The sequence below is a fragment of the Lissotriton vulgaris genome, chromosome 1_1 (genome assembly GCF_964263255.1).
Source record: "Lissotriton vulgaris chromosome 1_1, aLisVul1.2, whole genome shotgun sequence".
Lineage (NCBI taxonomy): Eukaryota > Metazoa > Chordata > Amphibia > Caudata > Salamandridae > Lissotriton > Lissotriton vulgaris.
Genome location: NC_141685.1, coordinates 17,747,295 through 17,753,421, shown reverse-complemented (window position 1 = coordinate 17,753,421; position 6,127 = coordinate 17,747,295).

Here is a 6,127-nt window from a genome sequence, read left to right as displayed (position 1 = left end):
CACCTCCTCTACACCCCTAGACAGGCCACATCTCCTCTGAATCCCTTGGACAGGACTCACCTCCACTGTAATCCCTGGACAGGCCTCACCTCCAATGTAACCCCTGGATAGGCCTCACCTCCTTTGCATCACCCCCACCAGGACAAGACAGGCCTCGCCTCTTCTGCACCCCCCCAGACAGGCTTTACCTATTCTGTACCCCCTGGACATGCCTCACCTCCTCTCCACCCACTGGAAGGCCTTACTTCCTCTACACCTCTCCGGACAGGCCCCACTTCCTCTGCACACCCTTTGGACAGGTGTCACATCCTCTGCACCCCCTGGACAGGCATCGCTTCCTCTGCACCCCCTGGACAGGCATCACTTCATCTTCACCCCTGGACAGGCCTCACCTGCTCTGCATACCTTCGACAGGCCTCCCCTCCTCAACGCCCCCTTCACACACCTCATCTCCTCTGCACCCCCATGGACAGGCCTCAACTCCTCTGCACACCCTGAACAGGCCTCACCTCCTCTACACCCCTTGCACATGCCTCCCCTCCTCTGCGCCCCCTTCACACACCTCATCTCCTTTGCACCCCCATGGACAGGCCTCACCTCCTCGGCACCCCCTTGGACAGGTCTCACCTTATTTGCACCCCTGGACAGGCATCACACCTCCGCACCCCTGGAGAGGCCTCACCTCCACTGCACCCCAACCCAGGCCTCAACTACTCTGCACCCCCATGGACAGGCCTCACTTCCTCTGCACCCCTTGGACAGGCCTCAACTCCTCTGCACACCCTGGACAGGCCTCACCTCCTCTGTACCCCCTTGGACAGGACTCGCCTCCCCTGCACCCCCTTGGGCAGGTCTCACCTCCCCGGCACCCCCTTGACAGGCCTCACCTCGTCTGCACCCCCTGAACAGGTCTCACCTCCTGGATAGGCTGCACCGCCACTGCACCCCCAGCCCAGGACGGGCCTCAACTCCTCTGCACCCCCTGAACAGGTCTCACCTCCTCAGCACAGTACACGCCTCACCTCTTCTGCACCCCCTGGACAGGTGTCAGGGTGCAGGAAAAGGAATCAAAGCTCTTCTTTGTTCCACAGTATCTGCCATTGAACCGGCATTGTAAGGATAACCCGCTCGCTAAAGGTCGCGGGTGATTATAGCGCGAAACCGGGCATTCTCCCCTGTACTACCAACAAGGAGGACCGTGGTGCAAGTTGCCAGCCTAGTCCTGCGCGCCTGGACACAGGCGCGAGGTCTAGACTAGCTGTGAAGTGCGCCGGTTGATTTTAGAACCGAGGCACTTCAACAACTGATTTTCAGAGATTGGTCATGTTCTTTCTGTAGTCTAGTTAGATATAAATAGTGCAGTTTTATGCCAGGCCTAGGCGCAGATTCGAGTGCGTCGGGTAGTTAGTTCGGTAATTTAGAACTAGAGAGAAATACCAATTTAAAGTAAATAGGAAAAAAGAAATATAAAGAGAAGAATTAATACTTACCCATTGAATACTTCAGTTCCTGATTTCGTCGTTGCTTGGTTGACGCCGGAGGCTCCAGAAGGTTCCTAAGGGAGAAGCAAGAAGAATTCAGATAAGAAAGTAAGGCAGAGTTAAAGGGTGCTAAAATGTTGTTTATAATGCAGGTTACCAAAGAATAAAATACTTATATTAAAGAATAGAAGAGGAGCAAATGCCATAGGCACTCTGGGTAAGGACATATATATGTATTTATTTATTTATTTATTTAATGCAATTTTATATAGCGCGTACATTACCCGAAGGTGTCAGAGCGCTTTACATAAGAACCAGTAGCGATACATAAGGACTTGGAATTACATGAGTTACATAAAAGATACACACAGAAAAAAAATGCAAATGTACAAGATGTAGAGTCACACACGGAAGAGATAAACACAGAAAAAACTGCAAACGAACAAGTTGCAAGTCACTCAAGGAAGCGATACAAATGGATATACTCTAAGAGTCACATAGGAATGGTAGAGACTACAAAGGTCTACTGCACATACTAGTGATTAGAGTTATCTCTATGTACATAGGGAAGGGATACAAATGGATAAACTCTAAGAGTCACATAGGAATGGTAGAGAGTACAAAGGTCTACTGCATATACTAGCGATTAGAGTTATCTCTATATACATAAATATACAAATAGTAGATTTTCTCAGGTCAAGACCCAAAAAACCAGGAGAACAGAGTTCCATTAAGGAGGGGGGACGTAGTCACAGCACCAAGGGAGGGTGGAAGGGATACATGGGAATGGAGAAAAGGCAAATCAGAGGATTGTCAAAGAGGAAACGAGGGACAAAGGGTTAAAGGACGAGGGAATGAACATGATGGCCGGTCAGGGTCCAGAGAAAAGCGGCCGAAAACAGCAGCAAAATGGAGGGCAAGAAAAAAGTAAAGAAGTCCATGAGAGTGAGCCAGTTAGTATGAATCAAAGTGCCAGAAGAAGTCCAGGGGGGTACACAGTCCAAAAATCAAATTAGTAATGGTGTGCTTTTCTGTTACAGCGATTTCCACTCATGCTTGAAGATACAGAGGGAGTAAGAACGGCATAAAATGGAGTACGGCAGAAAGGAAGAAGTAGAGTGGAAGAGCCAGAAGGTCAGGCAGTCTCTTCTCTGTCCCATTCCCCTTTCCCCCGGCTGGGTTCGCACGGCCACTAGTTAACTCTTCAGTTGGTGGCTGTGGGAAAACCAGTGGTGGAATTTAAAAAATCTCATCGTTCTGCTCCTGGGAGTGTCGGCACTGTGAGTAAACACAACCCTTGACAACAGGCCTCCCCTGCACCCCCTGGACAGGCCTCACCTCATCTGCACCCCCTTGGACAGGACTCACCTCCTCTGCACCCCATTGGACAGGCTCACCTCCTCTTCTCCCCCAGGACATGCTCACCTCCTCTTCTCCCCAGGACAGGCCTCACCTCCTCTGCAACCCTGGACAGGCCTCAAGAACTCTGGACCCCCTGGACAGGCCTAACCTCCTCTGCACCCCATGGATATGCCTCAACTCCTCTGCACTCCAGGACAGGCCTCACCTCCGCTGCTCCCACTGGAGAGGCATCTCTTCTGCACCCCTCAGGACAGACCTCACATTCTCTGCACCCCTGGAAAGGCCTCTCCTCCTCTGCACCCCAGGACAGGCCTCACCTCCTCTGCACCCCCTAGACAGGGTCACCTCCTCTGCCTTCAGGACAGGCCTCACCTCCTCTTCTACCCATGGACAGGCCTCACCCCCTCTGCTCCCCCTGAACAGGCTTCACCTCCACTGCTTGCCCTGGACAGGCCTCACCTCCTCTGCTCCCCCAGGACAGACCTCACCTTCTCTCCTCCCACTGGACAGTCCTCTCCTCCTCTACCCCTCCTCTGGACAGGCCTCACCTCCTCTGCACCCCTGTACAGGCCTCTCCTCCTCTGCACCATAAGTGAGCAGTAATCGGGCCAAACCATACTCTAAACCGTAATAGGTAAACATTTGATGTTCTGATGGCGAGGAATCTTTGGTTTTTGTCTGACATGTATGGTTCAGGACACACTCTGGGCAGTGATATGTATTTTCTTACAAAGCAGACGGCCCTCACTGAAGGACGACTATTATGACAAATGCTGGCCTCTCAAGATGGAATCATTGGGCAGATGCATCAAAAGGTTTTTCCCATTCTGTGTCTATGGGAAAATGAGTTCATGCATATGGCCGATTGGGGTAAAGCTGCTGCCGAAGTCTAATTCTATCACAGCTCTGTGGTAAGTATTAGCGGTGAAACCTCGCGGCTCCGACCACAACCGTTTTGATGGCACTGCCTTCTTTTCTGATGCCTTGTTCATACTGATAACACAGGATTCATCCAGCGGTGTATTATAAGCATATAAACACATTTCCATACACAGAATTCCTTACAGTTTGTACCAAGGAACAACAAAAGCCTGCTGGAACAGACAAGATTGATAAGAGTTTCCCTTCCTTAGCCCTGATACCGGCTAATCACGAGTGTAGCCATTTCATATTTGAGCATTGCTACACAGCTTGCTCTCGTATCAGTTGTGCCTCGCCAGCACAGGCAACGGAAATGTTATGTTATGTTACATGGATATTTATTGCGCGCACAATTACTCATGAGTATCCTGGCGCGAAGCATAACCACCGAGAAGTCGAGAGCTGAACAGCAGAACAAAACAACTTTAATAGGCTATATTAAAAAGATGGGTCTTAAGGAGCTTCTTAAAGCAGCCAAGGTCTCTGGTGTTCCTGAGAGTGAATGGGAGGGAATTCCAGAGGGCAGCGGCTTTGACCGAAAAGGATTGACCGCCCAATCTGGTTCGCCGGAAGCGGGGAACTACCATCCGACGTTAGGAAGCCGACCTAAGGTGGCGACTTGGGACATGGAAAGTCACTCTTTTCCTGAGGTAGGCAGGACCAGTATCATGAAGGGCTCGATGCGTGAGTACCAGAGCCTTGAATTGGACTCTTTGGGCCACCGGCAACCAGTGAAGTGTAGCCAATTGATGTCTTATGCTGCTTCGTCTAGAGATACCCAGCAAGAGTCTCGCGGCCGCATTCTGGATATGGCACTGGGATCTAATCAAGCCCTCCACGACTCTCACGTAGAACTCTCCTTTGGGAAGTGTTAATGCTTTTTTTGTGCCTCTGTAAAAAAATGAGGTCTTGTTCGTTGACGATCCTATAAACTCATCACCAAGTATCACTGTAAGTTCTGTTTGGGACTGCTGGTAAGACTGCGATACCTCAGTCATAAACCTGTCTACCCCGCCGCTTGCCTCACGGTCAGTCTTGTGTACAGCAATGAGTTTTCTATATGGCCATTATGTGTTGCAATGTCACAGTCATTCAAATGAGAATCCTTTACACCTTGTGAGATGATACTTTGCTGTAAGTTGAAATGAAATCTTCAGAACTGTCTCCTAAGAAAGGATTCCTCACACCCCTGCTCTTGCCTGATCTATTAGAAAAGCTAACCTTCACATTGCTGGAGAAAACAGAGCTGTACCTGAGATACACTCAAACATTTATATTCATTTCTGACTTACGGCTGGATCACAGATGTTCTGTAAATACCAGCTTGGGTCTGAAATGCTTGTTACTGTATTTGATTGCTTTGCAATACCTTATGCAAAATGTATACTGTGTATATATATGATACTGATTTTCCAGTACAGTGGACATATTCTAGAACTAACTTTTCACGCAAAGCAATTGCAACACCCAACTGAACACATTGCAGCCAATATAATTAAATAACCAGGTTCTGATGGACATGGGGAAACCCCATTATTTTGTAAGGTAACTTTCTAAAAGTGGCATTTTCAGAATTGTAATTTAAAATTCGACATCAACATGAGTTAGGATTTTAACTCAGGATTCCGGAGACACCAAACTTGAACCAAACATCTCTTACCATTAGGAAATTACACTTCTAAAATCTAACATGGCTACTCCAATGTTATCCTGTGGGATGACAGGCTGCGCTGTAGTAAAAAACAAAATGTAAGAGCTTTTCACTACCAGGACACGTAAAACATAAAAGTACATGCCCAACTTTTTTAATACTGCACCGTGCTCTTGGGGCTATCCAGGGCCTACCTTAGGGGTAACTTACATGTATTAACAGGTACTGGCATAGCCAATAGGTCTCACCAGCTTCAAAAGATACCTTAAAATACACTTTCTCGCTAAATATTGGGGAAATTAATTCCCTGCTCTCCTTTCTGACTACTTTCCCTCCTCCTTCCTCAGGCAACTCCACCTACCTCTCGCTCTCACACCCCCCCCCCTCCTGACACCCTTCACACCCCTCTCTCCTCCCTTACCAACCCATTCTTTTCTCTATCCCTCCAATCTTCACTTTCTATATTCTCTCACACCCTACCAAGTCTACCGAGCCCTCCTTGGTATACAGTAAAATTGTTATCAATGAAGACATTCTTGTTCTTTTACTTGGTTTTTGTTTACCTTCTACTCACTCATCTCACCACGAACTCTAAATTTTTCTTTTTGCTATGTCAGACCACCTTGTATAATTTGTTTCACTCATAACAATTGTTGCTTTCTTGTTTATAACCTTGCAAATGTAAAGCGCTCCGATACCCTCGGGTGGAGCT